This window comes from Nelusetta ayraudi, unplaced genomic scaffold (genome assembly GCF_046127955.1).
Source record: "Nelusetta ayraudi isolate G7.1 ecotype Tasmania unplaced genomic scaffold, CSIRO-AGI_Nayr_v1 ptg000022l, whole genome shotgun sequence".
NCBI lineage: Eukaryota > Metazoa > Chordata > Actinopteri > Tetraodontiformes > Monacanthidae > Nelusetta > Nelusetta ayraudi.
This window is the reverse complement of record NW_027466072.1, coordinates 1,221,244-1,247,500: the sequence shown is the minus strand read 5'-3', so window position 1 is coordinate 1,247,500 and position 26,257 is coordinate 1,221,244. Positions and strand designations below refer to the sequence as shown.

General features: G+C 41.6%; 1 protein-coding gene across 1 annotated transcript in view; it reads left to right on the top strand.

Annotated features, from left to right (window-relative positions):
- Positions 1-100: 100 nt before the first annotated feature.
- The window catches only part of htr2cl1 (5-hydroxytryptamine (serotonin) receptor 2C, G protein-coupled-like 1), a 59,854-nt gene continuing 33,697 nt past the window's right edge, over positions 101-26,257 (top strand). The window contains exon 1 of the mRNA XM_076028041.1: positions 101-215. The gene's annotated coding sequence lies outside the window, so the exon portion shown is untranslated. The remainder of the gene's footprint in view (positions 216-26,257) is intronic.

Genomic DNA, 26,257 nt, shown 5'->3' with positions numbered 1-26,257 from the left:
ATGTTGAACTGTGCCTTTTAATTTGTTTATGATATCACAATTAGTGAACACATCATCCGCCAACTTCATTTGTGTTCAATAATGTTGTCTTCTATTGCAGAGTCAAGACAAAGCTTCAAACATGGGGTGCCTCAACTCTGCCTAACCCAAGTCCATCATGCTTGTGAATGTAACGCGACAGTCTGGCGCCATTATCGAGTCGGATCCCCACAATGGTGAGTAAAACATCCTCATGGTTTTTTTTTTTTTTTTTTGGGGGGTAGGGGGGGTCAGTTTCTTCTTTGGTAACATACAATGCAAGTTTGTAAAATACTCAATGCCCTGCGACACAAACACGTTTCAAACCTGCTGTTCAGTGTCACACTTTAAGTTTTCTGCTGAGACGAAGGGTGTGGAATTGTTAAGTGTCCAGCTCCGACAGCGGGAGGATCAGCATTCAGTGTTTTCACCCGGCCATCTGTCTCTTCGCTACTAAACTTTCTTTGCACTCCATCCACAACCTGCACGTCCGCTCCCTAATGAGCTTTCCCACGGATGCTTTCTGCTCCACACCAATCTTTTTCCCCTGTCTGCTCTTGACCTCCACTGGCATCAGATGGTGTTTATTTAAGGAGAATGCCCTCACACATGGACACACACACACACACATGAGCGTGCACACACTCCTTCATGCCTCGCTTCAGTCTGGGACTCAGTGGAAGTTTCTGACTTTGATGTGACTTTACTCTCATGAGCCTGGGGTCTTCCTCTGTGTTTAGGTGCTCTCTAGCAAGGGGCTTCATCATGATGATGATTAATGTGAAGGCCTCTGTTGTCTTGATTTATATAAGTATATATATATGACTGGTCTTATTGTGGAGATTTTTCAACCAGGGTTGGGAAGCCCAAGAGGTCTTCCAGGTTGGTTCAAGCGATCCCTGGAAAACAGAGGATTAATAGTTTTTTACATTTGTTTGCCATCCCGCAATGATGGGATGTAATTGTGTTGTAATGGAGTTTCATTGGATGTCATGTGTGTATATTACAGGGGTTTGGGATGTGAAACCTTAGGAATCTATGACATCATAGTATAGTATCATATGAGTACTAGTATCATAGTGTAATATTGAAAGCTACAATCATCAGTGCAGTTTGTTGAAATCTTTCATCAGCCAGTATTTACTGGTCAAAATTGAGCTGTTGAAAAAAGCAAAAGAGAGCACAGCGTCTGTTGCCTTGTTGCGCACGTGCTGAAGAGTGTGTGAGACCACACTTCAGCAACCAGAGCTCAACCTCCAGCTCATGAGCTACAGTTTGGAGAGCAAGTTCAAAATATGTTTTGCAGATCAAGAAACTTCAGCAAAAACTCCATATTAGAAGGTGGTGGAGGAATGAACATGTTGTGTTCAGTCTGACTGAGGATGTTGTGACTGATCTGGGAAGATGTAGCAGTATCTTCTGCGACACCGCGGTTTCCAGAAATGAGTTTTTTTCATAACACTGTGTGAGAGGTGGAGCGAGCGAAAGAAGCAAGGAAGCACTTTTTTTCATTTCTGGAGAGTTCACTGACAGGCGAGAGAAACATATTGCGAGGTGAATATTGAAGCACATAGAAAAATATGAAATCTACAGTAGATGCACATTGGCCTTTGTCGCTACAGTCAGTGGGATTGTACCTCTGCATCTGTGAGGGATGCAGCTGCACCACAGGAAACTGCAGTGGTAATACAGACCATCATTTATGAACAAAACTTAACAAAAACAAAACAAAACAAAACAATAAAAAACTCATTCGTTTTTAAGAGTTGAAAAGTTTGAGGTCTTCAGTAAAGTAAAAGACAGGTACAGGTACAGCGCTACCAACCAACCAAAAATCAAAGTGAGTTGGATGGTGACAAAGTGCTGCAGCAAGAAAAATAAATAAAAATGTTTCCCTCCAAGCAATGTGATACCTAATGTCCTTCCCCCTGCCAAGGAGGCTTGGGAATATGTGGTTACGACGCTCAAATGTGTCCATTTTCATCCATAATGAATGCATAAAGGAGCCATAACATCTTTGCCAGTGTGAGTTTGGCCTTCTTGAGAGCCTCTGCAGCAACGCTCTACATCTCCCATAATGCCTCTGGCTCTCGCACCATGATGAGACATGATGTGCTGGATCCATCTGGCTACAATGACTATGTCCTTGTATTGATTTAACACAACACACACACACACACACACGCACAGACACACAGGGCACATGTACACAACACATGTTCTCTGAGGGAGGGGGCGATGGGAAAGGTCATGCCTCTCCAGTTAATTAGTCTCTCTTAGCTCCAGGTTGTGGAGGAGCTCTCCTTTCCCAGACTGGCACCGTGCCTTCCTTCATCTGTATAATTCATCTAATCTCTCTTTAGCCTTCCGCTCGGGCGAAGGTCAAAAAAGCTCTCGGATCAGTTTTGTGCACGTTTTGCCGTGCGCGGATCGTGCTGTCTCATGTGTGGCTGCGAAGACGCATCGGAGTGCTTTCGCCATATCTCCAATCCTAGAGCGCAATCAATTTGTTTGCTCGGCCCCAGGGGAGCTGCAACGAATAATTGCTTTTCGCTGTTTTTGTGGGGTCAAAAATATGTGCAGTGCCGCAGAGGGGATACTTAACAATGTGTAAATCTATCTTCAGAAAGAAGATCACCATGAAAGAATGTGAGTTGGTGTATAGACCAAACAGGGCAAGCAAAGTGGTTTCTATTTATCTACTGTTAGTGATTTATTTTTACCTTTGTAATGGGACATGTGCAGTTGTTCAGCCACACATCATGAATGCATGTTTATTTACTACTTGCTTTGCTTGTGAGTTTATTTGGCTTTAGTACTACTCAGGATATGCTCTGCATGTTTACTACCAGATTTTTCTATCTTGTTTTGAATGTGATTGGCACAGTGCCCATTGCAAGTGCATATTTTGGTAGGGAGGTGGACAACAGCAGTGACTGTACGAGAAAGCAACAAAGCTCATGAAAAGTCATGACTGTGAAGTACATATGGCTACTTTAGGCTTTGGCACCTTGCTTTTCTCACAAGAGCACAATAACAGCACAGTAACTCAATCCGAGACCTCACAGGCACATTATACTGGTGTGATATAGTAGGATGCACGTCACATGTTTTTCAACATGTCACCGAAGCCATTCCAGAGTAAAGAGAATTTTTTTTTTTTTTTCTCAGAGCAAAGCTTTAGCTTTAGCTCCAGAGCGGTTTGCTCAGCTTCTTTTAATGTGAAAATGCCATCCACTGCTACTGCAGCTTCCACGCTAATCTATTGAGGTGCACCTTGAGTGCAATACTTTTTCCCCCAACCTTGGCCTTTTCTCTGGTTTTAAAAAAAAACAGCTTGCAAAAGCCACCAGTGACTTTCATCACGAGATGATTGATTAAAATGCTTTAGATGAGTTTTTCAAGATGTGCAATCTGATCCAGATTCAGCTTGGCTCCTCCAACTCGCAAATGCCTATTTTCGTTCACCTGCAACTAATCAGACGTCACACATGAAGACCCCCTTCCGTTAAGTGAGTGAGTGAGTGAGTCACTGCACCATCTTGTCTCGCTGTGAGAAAGTTTCCTCTCAGTTCAGGTCCATGATGTTTTCCAAGTATCAGGGACATTTCATTTAAATATATATAAAATAATGTTGGGAATGAGTTAAATGCTGGGCCATGTAACTAACCACAACTCATAATAGAGGAAAATTCAAAGAAAAGCAGCTTTCTCTATTCCATTGGCATTGCATTAAAATGTATTATATTTAAACTACAATTGTGTGCAAATGTGGTTTTACTGCCAGCTTTTTTAAATGGTGCTGTTCGAATGCTCTTTGACTCCATTACTTTTCATTGACATTCTTTCTTTCAATTGGTCACTCCAAAAAGTCTTTCTCTTCATATACTCCGTGAGGTTGTGGTTCTTCTTTGACACAATGTAATGTTAAAGAGTACCAACCTGCAGATATTTACTTTATCTTGCAGCCTTTTTAGCAAAGCCAGGTGGTTTTAGCACACTTTGCTGCAACTGTAAAACTCTTATTTTTGCGTTGAGGTGATGGAGATTTGTGATGACTAATGAAGATGCACTTCAGGTCAGGCAAGTCACGTTTGAAATGTTCATTGCAGCATCTAATAAATGTTACAAGTTTGCCAGTCTGCGGTCTAATCCCTCCCCATTCACTATTAGCGTAGATCAACGAGGAGTGACGATAAACACATACAGCGAACCCCGACAGGTCGACACAGAGATTGCGAGGAATGATGAAAAAATGCAGCAATCTCCAGGGTCTGCAGGTGGATGATGGGGTGGGGGTGAGGGGAGGGCTGATATGCAGCAATGATGCAGTGTGGCAAAGCAGTGACAAACACAGGGAGAGTGGATGGGAGATGGAGAGGTTGAGATAGATCGCCAATCTGGGAGCTGGCTGTGAAAAAAATGGCTGCATTACGTCTATGTCAGTGCAGCTGGAGTTGACTGCCTGACCTAGCTCTCAGGTTTGCTGCAATTCAAATGCTCAAATGGTTCATAATAGTCACATAAATGGATTCATTCAACAACAAAATTGGAATTTTTTTCAATGATGTGTTTTTATTCAGTGTCTCTAGCTGCGTTTCCATGACCCCTAGAATTGCGCAAAAACCTAAATATGGCAATAACAACTGGTGATGGAAACAGCAGAACTTGGAAAAACCTCTCAAGTATGGCTAAAAGGTTTTGACGCTCTCATGAGGTGGTTCTCTCAGGAGACTAAGCCACATTCCAAAGATGGTGCCTGATATTCCCAGTTAGTCTCACCCACCCACCATAAATACTTCCCTTTATCTCATCAGCTGCGTTTCCATCAGCCCTAGAATTGCGCAAAACCTAAATATGGCAATAAAAACTGGTGATAGAAACAACTAAACTTGGAAGAACTGTGACGCTCTCATCAGGTGGTTTTCAGATGTATCCCAATAGGTACATCGCAAAAGTGTCATGGAAACATTTTTTTGCCATTTACACGTCAGCAAACGTGACGTACGGGGTCACGTGACCAGTTCACTTCAAGTGAAAATGGCGTGTTATGATTGGATGGAAGAGACAAAATATTTTTTTTACAAGTCATCAAAGACGAGAATATAACAACCATTCTTGAGAGCAAACAAACAAAAGGAAACGTAATTCTCGGAAAATCTCGTCCCGTGAAATTTGACAAGAATTACGTCTCATGCGCTTCACACCATTCAACGGAAACACCTGCAAATCCCAACTGTGCTTTGTCGAAATTTTAGAAATATCGCTTTTATTTTGCCAAAAACTGTCATGGAAACGCAGCTACTGTGTCCTGCTGATTAATGAGTTGGCCTGCGAGCTACCTCAGGGAGCCAAGTCAAGCTGCAATGACGCACACATGAGCTCAACTCACCTTCTTAATTTAGCGCTGTATTTAAACCGTCGAAGGGTTAAGTTGGGGCAACTGGACTTGTTCTTGAAGAGTGACGAAGTTCAGAACAGAAGAAGCCTTTCGGGTGAGATCCAAAACGTCTTCAAGATCCAGTTGCACCGACGTAGACCTTCTGCTCTGAGATGACCTGCATGACTAAGAACCTTCAAAGGCAAATTTAAACTGTCTCTCTGCCTTGCAATGTGTTGCACCGCATCAACACTGCACTTGTCATTAGAGCCCAGCATCCACCTGCAGGCTGGGGGTTATTTGTGATTTCCTCCTCAATCACTCCTCACAATTCTGCTGTTCACATCAGGATATGTGTGTTTTCTCAGCACTCTTTATAATCTATCAATGGAAAGTGATGTGGACGTGGCTTGGACGCCAAACATTCCTGCAATAAACGTTTCAAACGGGCAGAAATGACTTTATGTGGGTAAGAAACAGAGTGCTGAGTGTTGAGGTACACATGATGCACTAGTAGTTTATTGAGACAACCCCTGTTTTTTCATTTAAGTGCCCAGATTTCTCATGCGTAAAATTACTTTGCAGTGGTGCTGACGCTGTCCATGGTGCTGTAAAGTTAAAAAAAATATATATATATACAAATGTTAATCAGTTGCTCTGCATATTGCTGTCCATGGTGCTGACTTGGTCTGTGGCAGTGGAGCTGTGTCTCTGTCCGTGGTGCTGAAAACTTTTTGTGCCACACCTCTAATGTAATGTTATGTATTCATTGATATATTTAAATGTGCCCTGTTATGACATTTCTAGATTTACAGTGTGTTGGTCTACTTTTAAACAATACACAAGGTTTGTTCTCGATTATTGCATTACTCAAGCCCTCTAGAAAAAAAATTTGTTGTCACTTTTTGTACTTTTTGTGTTAGTTGGGATGCCAATAATGCTAATAGATCTATTAGAAAGCTTTTTTAGATGTTATATATGTGTATGATTTGTCTATTTTATAATATAGATTAAATATATGACCTAATCTGGGTTATTCCATTTGAATAAGAAAAGAAAACAGAGACTGATATAAGATCATTATTTTACACTCATATGCCCAGCAGAGGTTATGAAGAGGTCATTGTGTTGGCCTACAAGACCTTGTCCTCATTTTTGGTGTCAGACAAAATCTATTCTCTGTTCCCCTTTATGGTGATACTTATTCTCTGAACAATACGACTAACTTTCTTATTGACATTTTACCAAGTCAGAATTTCAGGATCAATTACAAAGTATGGCAATTGGGTCTATTATGAAGAGTAATTTTGGTCTCGGACAGATCTAGATTCACTGCAAATTAAATATATTTCATCTAATCTCAAGAAGAACAACACTGGGCTCTAAACAAAAGCAAAAAAATCCATCCCAACCTTAATCCATCTATGCGTATTTGCTTTTGTATTCGTTAAACATTGATAATTAATCACACTTGCTCCATTGTCTGCTGTAAATGCCGGCCTCGATGACACACTGGCCCCTGGATCTAATTATTGGACCAAACATCTTAACCTTGGTCTTAACCCAAGGACAGCTTGTCCAATATGCTCTGGTACTAAAATTAGGTGGGCTTAATTTGAAACAATCACTGCTCTCAGGCCTCTGACGGCACCAGAGGATGGGAGCACAAGTGCGTTTTGACATTATGCAGCACATTTGACAGCACCCACCCTATCCGCCCACCCAGCCATGCTGCCCTCTTGCCCCCTCCACTGGGTGTGTGGAGCCAAATTTAACCCTCCTCACACTGGTGCATGGAGGGCAGACACTATGACAATTTGGTGAAGTATCTACCCAGTGCAGATGAATCCAGGGTTAGGCGTGTTCACCTGAGAGATAGACCCAAAAGTGTACACCGCCACCTGAACAAGGTATCAGCAGCTCAGTCTTCCTGTTGGGAGGGGCAAATGTTTCTGCATTCAATTAGACTACTCTTATTTTGAACTTGGTTTGAAATGTTTTTATCTTGAAAAATCTCACAACCGCAGTGATACTTAGGCAACTTTATTCACCCCAATCAGTTTGAATTAGAGCCACGCTGGAGCAGACACAGAAATCAGCCCAGCGTGTGCAGCCTGTCGAACAGGATGACGGTACGACAGCCACAGTTCACTATTTTTTTTTTTTTTACTTGATTATTTAATTATTGATTGAGGATTGTAAGAAACTGTAATGTTGGTTAGTAGTTGTAAAAAGTTGTCTTCCTGTTAATTGCAGTTGAGACCACTTTCTCAACTAAGTACCTCCCTCCCTTGATTTGCACAGCGAGGTAAATAATTTACTTCCTTAATGTTTCTTTGTTGGAGCTTTCATTTGTAGCATTTGGGATTTGATTAGATTTTCTGTTATAATTTATTCATGGCAATTTGATTCAATATATTGGGATTATAAATTGGGTTATGCTATGTTTGGTTAATGAAATTGTTTGTTTGTATAGTCGTCGTATTTATGAATTTCAATATAATTGTTTTATTGCTGTGAATTAAATTGTCATTACAGAGTTATAATTTGAAATTCTGAAATGTTAACTTCTTAAATAATTAAAACCAATTGTATTCTGTTTGTTCCTTGTTTTCAAGGTGGTCGGTGATAAAAAATAAAATAAAATAAATGCACCCACTGAGACTCCGAGCCACGTCTTCATTGACATCAAGAGCCGCGATGCTCCATGAGGTGGGCAAGTAGACATGCAATGGTCGTGTTTATGTCAAAGTCCTGTTAGAAGGGTTCATACTGGCACTAATTTGCTCACAACTGCCATGTATCCATTGGTGCTTCGGGTTAATGCCATCAAACGATTAAGTGGGCACATAAAAGCAAACAAAATGTATAGGTGTAAAAAAAAAAAAAAAAAAAAAGAGTGACGAACATATTCATTTTCAATATGGCAATCAGACAAGCAACTAGTGTCTGCGTAGCCTCGTGCGCTCTCAGAGCTTCCTCACCACCAGGTTGCTGTCCGTCAAAGCCACACTGCCTTTATAATGAAATGCTAATAATGCTCGAGCCATTGCAAAACGCCCAACAACCTTTGCAATTTAATGACTGCAAAGTCCTCACCCACTTTTCCATCCGTCCACGCTAATGACGGCCTATTCCTGGGGGGCACAGGTGTTTTGACAGCGTCACTCAGTTTAAGTGGTTGAGGAACAAACGTAGAGGAAGAGTTGGTTTCTTCAGTGAGTGTGTAAAAATAAGGGCATCGTTCAGTAGGACTTTCTGTTTATGCTCCACCACTGTTTTTTTACCATTTAGGAGTGGGAGGTCGTTGAGTAATGAGGGGCTCCCTCACACACATAACTCAAACATGTCTTTCCACCCGGCAAAGCAAAAAGGCCTGAAAACACTGAAACCCTGCAGAGGGATGGCAGACAAAAGAAAGGAGAGCGGCGGCAGAGAAGGGCTGAAGCATGTCCCTGCCATTTGCATAAATTATCGAGCACATCTCCTCTGTTGACTGGCCATCGATCCAAACAACGAGTAACCCACTCAACACCCCTCGTTAAATATGAGCACGAACGAAGGCAACGAGAGACGGACGAGAGTAGGTGGACTCGTCGCCGTCGCTGCCGTTGAATTCATTTCACATCAAGTCAGAAACAGACCATGTCTACTTCTGACAACCAGTAAAATCAGCAATGCCTTTTTTTGGGGGGGGGGGGGGTGAAATGACACTTACCACTGTCTCCATGTTGGTGTGTGTCAGAGAAAACACACATTTGGAGGACAAAGGAGCTGATTCACTAAAGATTTGCATGTGGAAAAACAAACGCAAACGGCTTCATGCATTAATAAATGACAAAGCTGATGAGGGTTTTAGCCCTTTAGTGCTTTTGGCTGAGTGAATATGTAGATACGTGCATTTCTGACGGAACACGCCAAATATTGTGCGAATGAAATATTCAGCAGGTGCGCTGAGATTTAGCAAGATTAAAAAGTCCTCTCGACCGCTTTTGCACATGTTGGCAAATGACACATGCAATGTTAGTGGATCACCCGCAACACGCAAAGCAACAATAACGCTCTCTTATGTCAAATCTTGGCACATCAGCCCCAAAGTGTCCGATGCAGCATGTTCTGTTGCAGCTCACTGGCGGATGCACGTTTGAATGACGTGGAGTTACTCACCCTCGAGCTTCACAAAAGCTAAAATCGCACCACCTCTTTGCCCTTCCTGTTTGCCAAACTTAGAATGGCTGAAAATCGATCCATTGTAGATAACAGGCAGAGCTGTCGGGAGATTTATAGCCGTACACATGGTGCACCAAAGTCAGGGTGGTGGAGGCAAAATGGGAAACGAAAAAAAAAAAAACTTTTTAGAGGCAATCCTAAAGAAAGATGAAGGAAGAAAGTCCAGAGCATTTTTCATTAGTAGAGTTTTGTGGGGTTTTTCTTCCCTACAGCAAATTATAAACCTAGCTATAAATTTGGCCATAAATATATTTGATAAGTATGCATTTGCAAGCTCATGCTTCATCTATTCATCCCAAATTGCCGCAGTGCTGTGAGCCACTGCTCCAAAAGTCGAAAGTCATCTAATTTTGAACTCTAAGCAATCAATGGAGCATTTCTGAGGCTTCCTCTTGTAGTCAGGGGAAGGTTACAGCATCAAGAGAGTTCTCAATTTCATTATGTTCCGTAACAGCGTCAGATAACTTTAACCGTCAGGGAGTTATTTAAGATGAGAGGGTTTACATCCTACGTATATTCCAATCACAACTAATATCCCAAGTGAGCCGTATCAGCATGTTTCAGGTAAACATCGTAGTGGCTGTTACTTTCAGACTCTTTGCCATTCTGATCAAAATGATACTGGAGGCATTTTTTGCTCAACTTTTAACAAGCAATGCGATTTAATGCAGCCCGGTCTTTGCGTCGCTTGGTACATTTCGTAAAAGCAAGAGATGAATGCATTGCTTGATTGTCAAAAAAAAAAAAAGAGAGAGAGAGAGATACACCACACATTCTGAACATTAGTTGTGATTATTTTCCTGCCAGTTTTCAAGCAACAGCTCGATGATAACTTGCTCTTTGAGGAGGCAGCGAAAGGGAAAAGGTCGGCACCAGGGGACTGCTTTCATTATGACAGTGTACTTTGAGTTAACCTCTCTACCCTCGCTGGCTGAATATAGGAAAGCTGTTGAAAAGCTGCGGCAAAGCTTGGTAGGACACGCTTGTGAATCAACAAACCTGGAATGAAGCCAAACATTCACGCGGTCGACCAATCTACCGCAAAGTTGTGCTGACTGGTTGTTGGATGTATTGTTTTAGATTAAGACACGAGCTGTGTTTCAATGACCCCTAGAATTGCACCAAATAAAAACAGTATCACAATAAAAAAAAAAAACTGGTAATGGAAACACTTAAACTTGGAAAAACCTCTAAGAATTGGGGCTTGTGCACTTCACCCCATTCAATGGAAACACCTGCAAATCGCAATTGTACTTTGTCAAAATTTTAGAAATATCGCTTTTATTTTGGGAAAAACTGTGCTGGAAACGCATTGTTGTGGAAAAGAGCGAAGATGCCGATGCAGGAATACTGGGATAATAAGCAATTTAATGAACAAACAATAAAAAGGGGATCGGAGCTCCGAGGCACAAAACACAGTAAAATGGGAGTGCGAGTGCGAGGAGGAAAGGAGGAAGAAGGTCTCTTACACACTGGACTGGGAGGGGAAGAGATAAGGAAGGGAAGAAGAGGAAAACAAAGCGCAGAGAATCAGCACAAGCTGACACATTTACAGCCTCCTCTGGTGGACCACGAGGAGAATGTCTCGAGAAGGTTATACTATGAAACAAACAGATTACACGTGCTACTAGTGATCATATGACACAGAATACAACAGAATAAAGAATAACCCAAGAATACATATTTTCCATTACATTATCTACTGTAAATTCCCCAATTCCATGTATTATACTTCACTTCCTCTGCCTCTTTGCAGGGCAGAGGACCTCCCTGTCTTTAATCGGTTACTACCACATGGTTTTTCTCAGCACAGTTTGAACTGATTTAAATGTAATGTTGCGGTTGGGCATTGCTTCATTCAGCTTTTAAAGCGATTATGATTGGCATATTGGGCTGTAAAGGGACCTAGCTGATGTAATTGTATTGAAGTGAGTGAATTGCAAAGTAGCAGGGGGTGGGGGTAGGGTTGGGGGGGGGGGTAGTACTCATATAACTCACGACTACTTACAAGCCAGAAGCAGATGATCTTGTAATAAAGATATGAACAGTCTGGAGATAAGCGTAGTAATTATATGCTTTCACTTCCTGTTGTGGGGAGGAATCCATCTTGCTCCTCCTCCTATTTGTGGCTTGATAATGTACGAACCAGCAGACCTCCATGCTTAACAGCCTTACCATTAAAAAAAAAAAAGCAGATAAAGACGTTGATGGACGGGCCAGATAACAAAAACAATCAGCGGAAGGATGGCGATCATCAGTGCTAATGGAAAACTGTTCCACAATGAGCCTTTTTATTACACACTTGTCCCTGTCTGACTCGTCAAAAGTCATGCCAGTATTGTGCAGCACCATAAACTCTGGTGGGTTCCATGCAGCAGACATGTTTGTCTGTGTGTGTGTTCACTGGAGCGTGAAGTGAAAGATAAACACAAGATAAAGCTTGCGCCGCTCATCTTTGCCAGCCATAAAGCACTTGTACTCTTGTTTGCAACAGTTTGTCGATGGAAAGCTCACACAGATGATCAGTGTGTGAGTGTGTGATTGCGTGTGTGCAGAGTGCCTGTGTGTGAAGCCACCAGCCTCCTTGTGGCTTCACAGATAATGTTTTTTCCCCTTTTACTTTTGTATTATTTCAGCGAACAATTGATTGTATTAACAATTCATTGTTTGGTCACAGCCCTTGAGAGGAGCGACATTTCATGGCAAAATAAAGGAACTTCAAACATGCCAAACAAGTCCTTTTGAGGGGAAAATTGATTTGTACAGAACTTCTGTATTATGTTTCTTTTTTGTAGAATCTGCAATTTTCTTTTTCAGTAAATAGCAAACGTTGCTTTGCAAGGTGAAAAAGTTTTCCACTTTCATACAAGTGGAGTACACGTCATGTGTTTTATCAGCTAAAAATTGTCGCATTTTCAAATTGCATGCATGTGTGTGATTAATTCTTTCAGAACAATCTATAACATGCGAGCGGCGTATTAAATTCTATTGTGAAAAACAAAAGAAAATGTGTTATGTTATTTTTTTTGTCTTTTTTGGGCTGCACATTTATGGTGCAAATTCCTCGTCCACCACATCCCTAGAATGTTTCATTGGATTAAGATCTGGTGGCTGTCAAGGCCATTTTGATACAACTGAACTCTGTCTAGATTCTTTGAACACATTCTCTAACGTGCATAATCCTGCTGGGAGTAACACTAAACCCGTCAAATATTGTTCTACTGTGGTCATATATATATGCTGCTGCTGAAATTAAGTCTCACTGGACTGGGCAACATTTTTCTAATCTTCTTTTGCTCACTCTTGGTGAACCTGTGCAAACCGTGGCGTCATTTCCAGGTTCTTCGCTGACAGGAGTGGCACCCAGTTAACTCTGCTGCTGCTGCTGCTGCTGCTGCTGCTGCTGCTGCTGCTGCTGCTGTCGTCGCTGATCTGCCTCGAGGTTCAACATGCTGTGTGTTCACTGATGGTATTCTGCTCTTGCTTGTATCATTACTTGAGTTGCCTTTATCGCCACCGCCAGTCTGTCCACTTCCTTTTTGACCCGTGGCATCAACAAGCCATTTCTATCCAAAGATTCTGCGTAAACTCTGGAGGTGGTTGTGTGTGAAAATCCCAGTGGATCAGCACTTTGTGAGATACTCAGACCGTCCGCCCATCTGGCGCCAACATTCATGCCGCGTTCAAAGTCACCGAAATCTCCTTCCTTCACCATTCTGACGCTCATTTGATCCTTCAGCAAGTCATCTTCACAACGTCCACATACCAAAATGCACTGAGTTGCTGCCATATGATTGGCTCATTTAATTTTTTTGAGTTTAAACGCAATCGAGCGTTTTACCTAATAAAGTGGTTCACCTTTCGTTTTTTTTCGGAGAACCGACTATTGCCAGTAGTCACGCAGCGACAGTGATCACCTTGGACGTCTTCTGCTTCTTCCTGGACTCCTCGTGAGAGACTTGAGGCTGACTTCAGTCTGACTGAACTTTGCTGCATTTGACATCAAGCTGAGGCTGGCATTCATGTCTCTCTGTTATAGGACTCTGTCATTATACCAGTGCGACTCACACAAGTCAACTTCACACAATGAGTCCCGTTTCATTAATTACACGAGATTCCCCGCGGCGATCCATGTCAGGTTTCCACATAGTGCCGATGGGATCCGAAGTGAATTAGTGATTGGAACAACTGTTAGGCTGAGCCATGCACAGAGTGAAAAGTCCCAGTGCTGTCATACCGAGCCATTGTCCTGCCAGAGCTTTGAACAACAGACAAGCAGTATGCAGTGTTGTGATTGTCCTGCGGACATGGACGCAGCGCGAGTGTAAAATGTATTGCTGAGAAAAAAAATGCTCCCATAGTTGAGGGGAAAACCCGATCTTGCTGTGGGTGTTTTTAGTTTCAGTTTGTTTATTTGAACATGTAAAAAAAAAAAAAAACAAGCATAACAAATAACATAATAATAGAAATAAGACATACTATTAAAAGCACTCATACAAAAAGGAACCTAAACTTATTGAAGGTTTAGAGTGGTCACATCTTAACTAGCACTCTAGGAGTGACACTTGTTCTTGGTTGGAACAAACTTTAGCTTATAAAGCTGAATGATTGTAAAAATAAATAAATAAATAAATCATGTAAGATAAGATATTTTGCAGCTAAGTCAACAGCAGTAACGAGAAGTGACTAGAATTATTACTATAACAATGTATACTATATATTACTACTATACAGACATTTAACATCTAGAAAAAAGTCCACTAGTGTTCTCTATTTTCCCCAACCATATTTCTATGTGTTCAAACAAACAAAGAACACTCTTTTTGTATGAAAAATGTTTGCACCAAACTACCACAGAATGACTCTGATGGAAGTGGCAGTGAATTGTCCATTTTTGACAGCCTAATTGATTCACCTGCATTCTTTAATCGCTGCTGCACTACCACTATGGCTCCTGGCTGACAGCAATAATAAAACAGCAGGTAAAACTTCCTGGGTCTGACTCTTTCATTTTCCAGCCAGCAGAACATATTGAGGATTTACTGAGGCAGAAAATCTTTAGTCTTGACTATTCCCCTGGTTCATGAACAGAATTATAACTTCAGGGACAGTTAAGTCTAGTTTTCAAAGGTCACTTCTTTAAAATGGATATTTAATATTCTGGATCTCTGCCTTAACTTTTTACCTCATGATTCTCCCATTTAGCTCACGCCCGGCAAATAGATTGTTGGAATTCGCAAAGCTTTGTGGACTCTGCTGACCTTCTCCAATCCCTTTATCCCAGCTCATCTCCTGTACAACCCACAAGACTTCTGAATAAAAAAAAAGAAACAAGAGGCAGGAAGACAGACTCCCTAAAATATTGATGATTTTTGGGTTTTCCCAACGGCTGAAAAGGGGAAACTTGAACATCTGGACAATCACTGTGCACTGTAATGAAAACAAACAGAGTCCCTCAAGCAAAGGGGAAGTAGATGTGCGTGAGAATGGCAGTGGTGGGGAGCTGCCAGTGGAGGTCTTCAGGTTGGAGTGACAGCACTGTGACTGATTGAGAACCCTCCACCAAAAACCCCCCGCTGAGTATTTCATTTCACGGTGCATTACCCCCCATGTGTCTGTGTGTTTGTGTCCTGTGGCTGTGCGAATGCAAACCTGGAGCGCTGGCCTGATGTTTTCTTGCTTTGTAGAATGTCTGTCATCATTGTTTAAAACGGGCAAATTAAGAAAGCATCGCATCAAGAGCTTCCAATGCAGATTTGCCATTAAAATTCAATTTGTCCCGCTCCCCGCTTAGCTGGTTGGATCGCATCTCGTGTGTTTTGTGCCAGTGAAGGCAAATTAAAGTGAATCAGCCAAGACGCAGGCAGACAGGGATGAGACAGCACCACGCTGACTGAGCGGTCGCTGGGATCGAGAAAGTAAAACCCATTCAAGAATTTAAAAAGACAAGGCCAGGACATGCTGTTTGAATTAGCAGGTGATTGTGAGGTTGTCGAGTGGCTGATGTTAACTTTGGCTGCAGTTGATGCTGGATGGTGGAAATACCGAGATCAGAATATGAGAGGGACAGAACAGTCTTGATGTGTTCTGAAGGTCCACTTTTGACCAGCAAATATCAGACTATGGATTTTTTCTGCTCTGATAAAGGCCTAAATTAGCAGATGAGGGCAAAGGCTTCTGTTAATTTAAACAATAATCTTTTCAGGTGGCTTAAAAAATTGTTTGGTTGATTTTTTTGATTTTTTTTTTAGCCGGTCAAAGCAAAGCAGCTTCCCTTTGACTGTCCAAAACAGTAAAATAGTTAATCTCTCACTATAGCGATGAAATAAAAACTTAATCCAGTGATTTACAGACAAAAAAAAAAAATGCAGTTTAAAGAATGTGAATTGAATATTCTGGCCAATTATTAAATTGAGATAGAAATTCAAGACAAACAATTACAAAATGAGTAGGGTGTATCTGATCAAAGACAGAGTGAGGGTGGCAAGTGTAGTTTGTGCATGTGGAACAGACCAAAGTTCAATTTCCAGAAAGGGGATAGTAGTGAAATGAAACCTCTCTTAAAATGAATCATCTTGGTGATATTTCCTATCCACCTAGGTTGGCCCTTGAATATAATCTTTTATCCTTTGTGGTTTCTGATTCATCTTTCTCCCTTCACCGTCTCTCGGTAATCTGACTCAATGTCAGTGTCCCTATTTCTAATTACTTTTGAGTGACTCAGTTGAGTCCATTCATCTTCTTCATGCTTGTTAGACTTCAGTCCCTCTGGCTTGTGATTGTGTCCTAATCTCTTGAGCTTTTGTCTTTAATATTCTAGCTTACTCAAATCAACATGTTATGCTTGTATCTTCTGAAGATTTTTTAGCTAGTTTCATTAGCACCAGGGGGCATCTTTCTGGCTGCCTCACGAGTGGCAGTAAAAGCTGCAGGACAATTTAAGAACAAGCACAGTCAAGGACAATCTGAAGGGTCTGGAGGGGTCTTAATGTTCCAAGGCCTCCAGGAGACCAATTAGAGAGATGGAGAGAAGGCTGAAGAACAGAGAGGCAAGGGGACACTTGGAGGGTTGATATACATTCAGGGTGGTTGACTTTAGTACTTTTAGTTCATGTGGAATGTAGATGGGAGAGGGAGGGGGAAATCCAAGATCCTGGTTGCAAGGAGTGATTGATGGCAAGGACAGGAGTTAGAGGCTCAGGGAGTAAAATGGATGATGTTGTCGAGGAAAACAGAAATCACAAACACGCAGAGATGGTGATACAAGAGATTAATCTGAGCTTAATGTATTATTTTCCTTACTGCCTACATTTTTCTCTGCTGATGGAAACAGCAGAGATTCGTGGCACTGGTAATGGCTACATCACCAGGAAAGCACTGAAAAAGTTGATCAATTTGTGGAATTGAGTATTGTGTTTTTTCTTCTTTTTATTTGTCCCATTTCTATATCAGTGAGTTTTGCCCTTTGTTTCAGGCAAGTATCACATTCTTCATCGCTCCTGTATGCACGACAAAGACGTTCTCCCTCACTCAGAGGCGGGTTGTTAGGTTTTTGTCAGGTTGCTCTGACGCCGCTACCTACATGACGACTTGGTCTTCTCCAAGGTTCTCCTTTCAATGTGGGAGCTGACATCTGACCAAGGGAGTTCCCTGCTGAGATAGAAGGTGTGACGCTCCTGGGGGTGACCATGATGATCAAGGCGTTCCGCTTAAATAGGAGTCCAAGCCCCACCACGAATGTAACAAGGGAGGTTTGTTATGTATTCAGAATATTAAACTGCTTTTGAGGTTTGAGAACAAAATGCAAACTGATGTTCTGCTGAAATCAATCAAGCGTTTAAGTTGTAAAATATGGATTAAATCATTTGGAGAAAAAGCTGCACAGTCTATATTGCTATGATGGGAGGCTATTAAATTTATAATATATTGTCATTAAACATTCAGAACAATTTGCTCCTTCATGATAACATTCCCCAATACACAAAAAATAAAAACAATCCTCTTCAGAGACTTAGAACTACAACTGCAGGACTGAAATATTGATGTTGATTTAGTGTATTAAAAGTTTAATAACTTGTGAATAAAGCGATTCGGCTAAAATTAGTTGGATGTTTTTTTTTTACAAGACAAGATCCAATGTACAAAGTTCTTGTAAAATTTACAAATGTCAGAACAATCCTTCTGTCTATTAAAAACCAGACAATCATTATCTCTCAAATTTGCATCGTTTAAAACTGAGACCATCAATCTTTGTTGAAGTGGACATATATTAAAAACAAACTGCAGTTTTGAGAATAAATGTCAAACTGAGCACAACACTGACAGAGACGCATTTGTGAGTGTTGGACCAAAGTGGACGTGTGAATCCTGCACCTTCAGTGCCAGTCAGTCGCCGTCAGACCTTCCGTGAGTGGACTGGATACTTGTTTGAGAGACTTCCTGCCCCTCAGACACAACTCCTCCTGCAGCGTTCTCCAGAGAAAGTAGGTAAACAATGGGAGGCTGGTGCAGGATACGTATAAGTGAGGCTGAAGGGAAAGGGTGAAGTGTCATCGTGGGGCAGTGGGAATATAAATATCCAGAGCAGGAAGGAGAGACTGCGATGTGTCACTCGCCCTCCAGTCGCTGTTCCTCAGCTCTCCTCCACTTAAGATTTACGGCGGGCCGTGGGGAGAGATGGAGGAGTGTGCCACTGCCCACTCAAGGGCAAAGAGCACATTGACTGCCTCAAATGCAAAACAAATGCAAAACACAGTCATGCCAGGCTTTCCGTCTTCACGTCTTGTGCATTCCTGTTTGTTCTTTCATTCTTTTGTCACCTCGCTCCCTTTTCTTTAGCCTTACTTCCCCGTGTGGAGAAGATCAAGGCATTTTTATTTTATGTCGGGAAATGTATGCTGATGCTCAGCTGCTATTTATGTTCTTTTATTTTGAAAGATTACCCCTTTTTACCCACTGCAAAACATCACATAACACAACAACTTGAAATAGGTTTGTCCTTTTTATGTGGACCTATTTTCTGTACTTCCGGCATTGGTTTCCTGCTCACTTACTGAGTGTTCACACAAAATACTGAAGTCTGACACCAACTGGCAAAGCACAGACATAATATGCAAATCACTCCTGCTGACCTGGCCTGAATGTTTTCAAAAATCAAAAATCACTAAGTATGATCAACATCGATCATTAATAAATATTTGTTGCATGCATCGATCTCTCCCATTAATCCATCCAGCCACCCATCCATCTATCCATGCATCCATCCTTCTCTTTCTACAAGAGAATGAGGCAGGTAGTAGAAATAAATAAATAAATAAAACACAGGGGAGAAGAAAGAAGACTGTGTGTCGGTCTGTGTGTCAGTTTGGCCGTAACCCCTCCTCATAATGGATGGTCTTTATAGGCACTGGTGGTGGAAGGGAAATTGACTATTGGTGGCTAAAATCTTCCAGAACAGAAATAAGAGAGTGTGACAACTTATCCAACAGCTTGAGTGACAAATGAATGGTGTGAACAAGAGAGACCGAAGATACTAACACAAGGGTATAAGAAGTGTGTCGACCAAGCAGCACGCATGCACACACTTTTGTTCCACCTCAACGTGCTCAGGTGAAGACAATGGAGAAAGATTCAATTATTTCACAGATAATACCTGACTAAAGTTTTCCCCGAGAAATTGGAGAAGCCCGAGCATTTTCTGTTGCCGACATGAGATGTCGCAGCCCTGCAGCCCTGCAGCCCTGCAGCCAGGTGACTGTTCCACACCGCTCAGACTGAACCGGATGCCTTGTTTCTGCCCTCCTTTAAGCATGTTGACAGTCAGACAGCAGTTTTAGCAGGAAGCTTTTTTGTTGCAGATCTGTAAACAGAGGGCTAATATGCTTTAAAAAAAAAAAAAAACTCAACTGGAATCCATAAACAAAGTCAAAACAAAAATGTGATAAACGCGTGGAATCAATCCCACCGAGTGAAGCCGATGTTGCTGCTGTGTAACTTGCAGGCGTGTTCATTTTCTTCATACCTGCTTGTATTTTTTGTATCGCCTGTGTGGCACCTCTGTTTCTAAACAGAATAAGATGGTCAGCCTTGTGCACGCAGGGTACTGGACGTGCAACTGCGAAGCCGCGGTTGCGCAGTGGCCCTGCATGTGTGCACGGTACGGTGCACGCTGGAATAAAGGTGTTTAAGTCAAACTGTCCTTGCTGTGTGTTTGGCACAAGACAGAGCCTCCGTTAAGCTCGGTACAGACTGTAGGAAATGCAGAGCTGGAAGCACACACACACACACACACACACACACACACACACTAGTGACCCCTTATTTTTGCAGCCTTTCATAGCTCACAGTTACTAGCAATTTTGCTTGAAAAGAGCCAAGGACTTCTCATCTCACTTTGTGGTGTAGTGAAAGCCGAGACGTGCGTCATTGGGAGATAATGCCGACCTTTTTTTGGCGTGTTGAAAGGTGCAGGATTGGGCCCATTTCTACCTCGTCTGTTTCTCAGTGTTTTATGTCGTACCACTGACTATTATTTCCGTCAGTAATGACTAATTATAATGACTCAGAAACACTCTGTCTATCTTTCATTTCTGCTTTCTGTCGCAAGGCCAGAAGTCATGGTAACCCTGGATGGGTCCAGTGGTGACAAAGGGTGAGCTGATTGAAACGGATGGACATTTACTGTCGCATCCCTCAAAGGATTTTTTGACAAATTGTCAAATGGAACGTAATGCACCAAATTCAAGCCTGTTTGTTATTTGCTGAAAACAGGACGGTTAAACCAAGTCGTGAATTTTTACAAACCGTTTCACTCTCAGTCTGTCCTGCCAGTGTGTCTGTGTCCTTTGTGTGTGGACGCACAGCCATCTGTGTCCTTTCCCCTTAAGCCTTGGATAATGTTTATTTGCCATTAATACCACTTTAGGTCATATGGGTGTAGGATCCATCATCCCCTATCAGCCATAGGTTAATCTGTGACATTGAGCCGAGAAGAGAGTAGAGTAAAAGCTGACCGGAATGAAAAGTTACTTTTCCACTTCTTCTCCTGGTTTTATTTTTTGCATGCGCGCTGATTAATTTTGTTCGCATTTGCTTTCAAGCGGAACGATTCAATATTGCATGTGGCTTTTCAGAGTCGCATTCTGTGTTATTAGACGTCTGCCAGAAGGGTTTAATTGTGTCTCATGTTTATGGGAGTGGATCAAATTTGGACCAAACTGCTCGCAGGTTATTTATCACTTCTCCAGCTTAGGCTCTTATGTGAATGCTGTCAGTTGGTCTGGCAGCTATTCCAATATGTGTGAGTGTTTGGAAATAGCATGAGCCCACACTGAGGACTGTTTCTGAGTTACTTAAATGCATATGCATAGCTAAAATATGATGAATATACTCATAAATGATTGGAATCTCTCTCTTAATAATCTCAAACTCTCAGCTGCACTTTTTACATAACACACACAGCATCAACACAAGAATCCTACAACAAGAAACATTTCATTTTCTATCATTAGCTGTCAATTTTTATTTTAGCTGACGCTGACAGACGCTAACAGACACTAACAGACACTAACAGACGCTAACAGACGCTAACAGACACTAACAGTGGCTTTACTTTGCTCAAGTTTTGACAATAATATGTGCATGAATTCTGGTAAAAACAAAAAGAAATCCTCTTTCTACCTGCAGGTGAGGGAAAAGAGGATAGATAGATAGATAGATAGATAGATGGGTAGATGGGTAGAGAGGGAGAGCATCTGAAAAAGGAAACAATATGGGACCTAAAAAGGTCAGTAAAGCAAGGCAGGTTCTTGAGAAGAACAGCTGATACTAACTGCTGGTGTATTAGAGGCTTTAGCAGCTCATGCTGGACGTGGATTTAACCAATTTAAACTGCTCTGATGAAAACGCCTCTGCTCTCCCGCATGCACAAACACACAGAGGACACTTTATAGGAGCACATTCATAATCCACAACTGGACACCATCTGGTGTGCCGTACAGTCACAGTGACGTGTTTACATTGTAAGGATGGAAAAAGCAGCGCTTTATCGGGAATTATGGGACGCAGCTGCAGCGTGCGGTGTCCAATCAAATTGCTCGAATGTGCGGCTCGTCTATCGAGATGCTGATGGTTTGCTGATGGCTGTTTTCATTTGCCATTTGCTTTATTTTCATTACAGTGCGTTCCATCAGCATTGTCATTCTCAGGAGACTAAGCCACATTCCAAAGATGGTGCCTGATATTCCCAGTTAGTCTCTGTGTGCATCACAACATATGGTAAAACATCGATATATTCCCTGCAGTTCATTGTGATTGCGACTCATGGTGCTACAGCCAACTCGCCTTCGGGAAATAACCAATAAAAGCTCTGTGTCCTCGACCCTCCTACTCACTCAATGTCTCACTATGGGATGGATGCTTCATCTAATGACGCCTATGCTAATAGGCTGGTGAAACACGTTCGTCCGCATCAGGTAGTCCCACCCACCATAAATACTTCCCTTTATCTCATCAGCCCTAGAATTGCACAAAACCTAAATATGGCAATAAAAACTGCTGATGGAAACAACAAAACTTGGAAAAACCTCTCAAATATGGCTAAAAGTTTTTGACGCTCTTATGAGGTGGTTTTTCAGACGGATCGTTATAGAGTTACGTCGCAAAAGTGTCATGGAAACACTTTTGGCATTTACACGTCAGCGGACGTGACGTACGGGGTCACATGACCAGTTCACTTCAAGTAAAAATGGCGCACTATGTTTGGACGGAGGAGGAGAAGGAATTTTTTTTAATAAGTCACCAATAAGAAAAATATAACAACCATTGACAGCAAACAAACGTAAACAAACAAGTCGTAGAACTACGGCTTATGCGCTTCAAACCATTCAATGCAAGCAACTGCAAAGCGAAATTGTGCTTTGTCGAAATTTTAGAAATATGGCTTTTATTTTGCAAAAATCTGTAATGGAAACAAAGCTATCCTGGGCTAGCTAAATTAGCTAAACTGTCCCCAGACGGATCTTCTTCAATAAATATCTCGTTGATTCCCACAGCAAGCTCAGATGGGCATCTTGGCAAATGCATCCTCAAGCCCCTATCAGCCTTTATTCACTGAATTATATGAGTTAAAATTAAGCATCTCAACAAGCATCCGGCAAACTGTGTTCCAGCACATTACTATTACATAGCAGTGTTAACACCAGGACTTATTCATCTCGCACAAACCTCAGCACCAAACTGGAGCATATTTTACCTTTAATCTCACATCTTCACTTTATATCTTTCCAGCTCTCTCACAGATTTGTGCCCACATAACCAGGGGTGTGAAATCAGAATTTTATCCAACAGCCTCTTTCATTTCTCAGTGTTCGTCACAATATAGTTCCCATTCGGCCCACTGTCTCTACTCATTTACAGTTAGTGCTGATAGCTTTGTTTAAAATACATCATTATGCTTCATTATCTGCAAATGAAGTTATAGCCACTGTACATACATTAAAAAATAAAGCAAGAAAAGGAGGCAGAAAGTATTTTCAGATACTTTCAGATACAACATCTCCGTTGGGTTCAAACTTCTAATTCAACCTGACGTTAGTAAGAACGAGAGCTGAACCGTCTGAACTTGGCTGGTTGGTGGGTGGGTTGGTTGGGTTGGATCCATTGGGATATGAAATAACCAGATTGATTATCGTCTCATAAAGTCGTTTAGGTCCAAACCAACAACTCTTTCTGCAGGGTTTGAAAAATAGTTTTGTTTTTTGTCACACAGAAAAAAATATTTGCCAAATAAGTGTAAGTCATTTATGCAGCACAACTAGTCAGAATAAAGTTATTAGAAAGAAGTTAGAGCTGTTTTGTGCTATTATGTTCAGAGCTACAGTATGTCTTCATAAATAGCCATGGGGATTTTCCATTTGTATCTGTAATATTTGAAAGCAAATTGTATGCAGTCCATTAAAAACCCAGTGTGCAAGTTTTGGACGTATATAACAGCAAGAGAGCACACTGCATATTGCCTCCTTGTTTTCTAATGCCCCACTTGCTCTGGCATGTTTCTAAGAGAGAAATCTGGAAAATCTTGAGCAGATCCAGCTTCTGTGTAACTGTGGACATAGATTATCTTTACAAGTGGACCTGCTCTGGATGTTAATATCAATGGTTATTATTCATTTTCTCCTATTATATCCTATATATATATAATATTATGTCATTTAGTCCAGGCAACCATACAGCCTTTAAATCTTATACAGTGGCTTTTAATTGTTTTTAGGCAGTTTACATGTCATCTGCCCTTTGTGTTTTAGTTAACAAATTCTGAAAACAAGTTGATTCGCCAAATTGTGCATGTAAAAACGTGTTTTCAATTAGAGATGTGCTGAAAAGGACATTTTCCACATCAGCTCACTGGCTGCCCGACACATAAATCAAGAAGAAAACCAATTCCTGAAGAGAAACGGTTCTCGTTGTTTTGCTGTTGTTTTCCCTGATTGCGCTGGATTTGCTCAAACGGCCGGCAGATATTGTCCCCTCATGAAATTGCTGTTGACAAATAAACTGAACTTTAATGGAATTTTTTGACAGCAGCATCGATGGGCGCGTCGGCGCAGGCGCTTGCCTGACATACCAAAACACAATAAAAAAGAGGTTGACGTGGAACACGGGGTGTCGGGACACGCAGAGGAGCAGTTTGGAGGAGGCTCGGTGAGCTCGGTCTCTCCCTCTGGCGCTGACTGGGCTGCTGCGTAGCAGCAAGACAGAACTGAAGATAGAAACAAGAAATATTGTGGTACGACTCCCGGTGTCTTGCATTTGCAACTATTGCCTTGTTTTGCCAGACATCACAATTTGTGTGTGGGCAACGCAGTGTTGCAGTGGTTCTTCTTGATGGACTCCAGCTGTGACCTTGAGCACAGGAGAAGCAGTGTAGAGAGTGAATGGATGCTTTTTAGACAGACTATGTGCACTGGTGTTTTGTGCTCAATGTGATCATTTTGATAAGTTCTATTTCACTGGTTGTAATGCTGTGTAATTTCTGTAGACTTTGAAAAAGAAGCGGCAACATCAAGGGGTTACATTTCAGATTGAGCTTGCCGGTGAGCTACGGTGGCCTGCGCCACCCAAACCTGGATACCTCGTCCACCTTCTTCTTCGTTGGTTGGTTTGAAGACGCGCGGGGGTCCACCCGAATTACAAACTACTAAACGCTGGGAGACTGCGCTGTCCACACAAGGCTGCATTAGAAATGTATGTATCTATCTGTTCTATGTATATTCTCATATATATGTGAGAACTGTTCTAAAGCTAGGAAAACCAAATGTTCTTTTGTTCTGCGATTACACACTTTTATTTATGTATTTTGGTTAGGGTATCAAACTTCTAACAATACAAATATCACAAATCAGGCCAAATGTCACACACTGGACCTTTAATAATTGTTACTATATGAGAAGCAAAAAAATGTCTGTCTCGTCCTCCAAAGTCTAGACATTATAATATCAAATGTCATATTTACTGTTGTAGAATTAGATCAATCATTTATCTAATTAAATTTTCAGACAACATGAGCACAATGTGGTCTGAAAATTGAGCACAATTATTTTTTGGTTTGTTTTTCTCGGTAAAACTTGTCGGTGCCAACTACTCTCATACTGACTCTGAAAGCTAAGCTGCTAAATAACAAACCCCGGTTTGTCGCCTTTGTCCATTTACTCAAAGTAAAACTTTGCCGGGGTCTTTTTTTTAATCCATAACTCACTAATTAATTTATGTGTGTTTCCATCCACCACTGATATGCAAATTAGTTGAAATGCCATCTTAATTAAGTGGTGGAGAGTGCAGATCTCCAGTCAGGTGTCATTTAAAACAGCCGAAGAAGACACTGCAGCGTCGAGCAGTATTTGAAAAGAGTGTAAAAAAAAAAAAATCAGAAGAGATTGAAGGTTATATTCTTCTCTTTGCCTCCTGCCAACACAATTCTTTCACTTTCCTGCTCTTTAACACTCCGCACTTCGCTTGTGACTTTCTTTTTCCACTCGTTCCTCCTCCATCATTTCTCTACGGAGAGGGCGGTGACCCAGAAAGCATTCCGGTCCTCTGCATGGGTCTCCCTGATAATTTGGGAAATAATTCGACATGAAATCTCAATGCGCACACAGTACACCCACAACAAGCACACGTTCACAAACGCTGAGGAACTCTCAAACTACGCCTACATCGCTTTTTTGCCCCCGAATCTTGCTTTAGTCCTTTTGGAGCAGTTGACAAACAGTGATGCTCACAAACCCCCTCAGACAAACACACAACAGATGGTGGGATTACGTGGTGTCACATTAGCACCGCAGCTTTGTTCTAATGGTCTTCACGTCATCTAACAGAAAAAGAACCTCGACTCCTTGTCTCTCCCTCAGCCCTGGTGTGGCTCTCTCTCCTTGCCTTTCACCCTTTAGCCATTCAGCTGCTGAACGGATACATTTTGGGCGAGCTGACAGTAAAGCGAAGGTTGTATTAATCTGCGCATTAACAGCAATGTATTCTTTTAAAGGAGACAAACATATCCTCTGGTCCAGGCTGCAGCCACCCTGCAGCACTCAGTCTAATATTAACATTTCCCTCAGCTCTAATGAATATTTG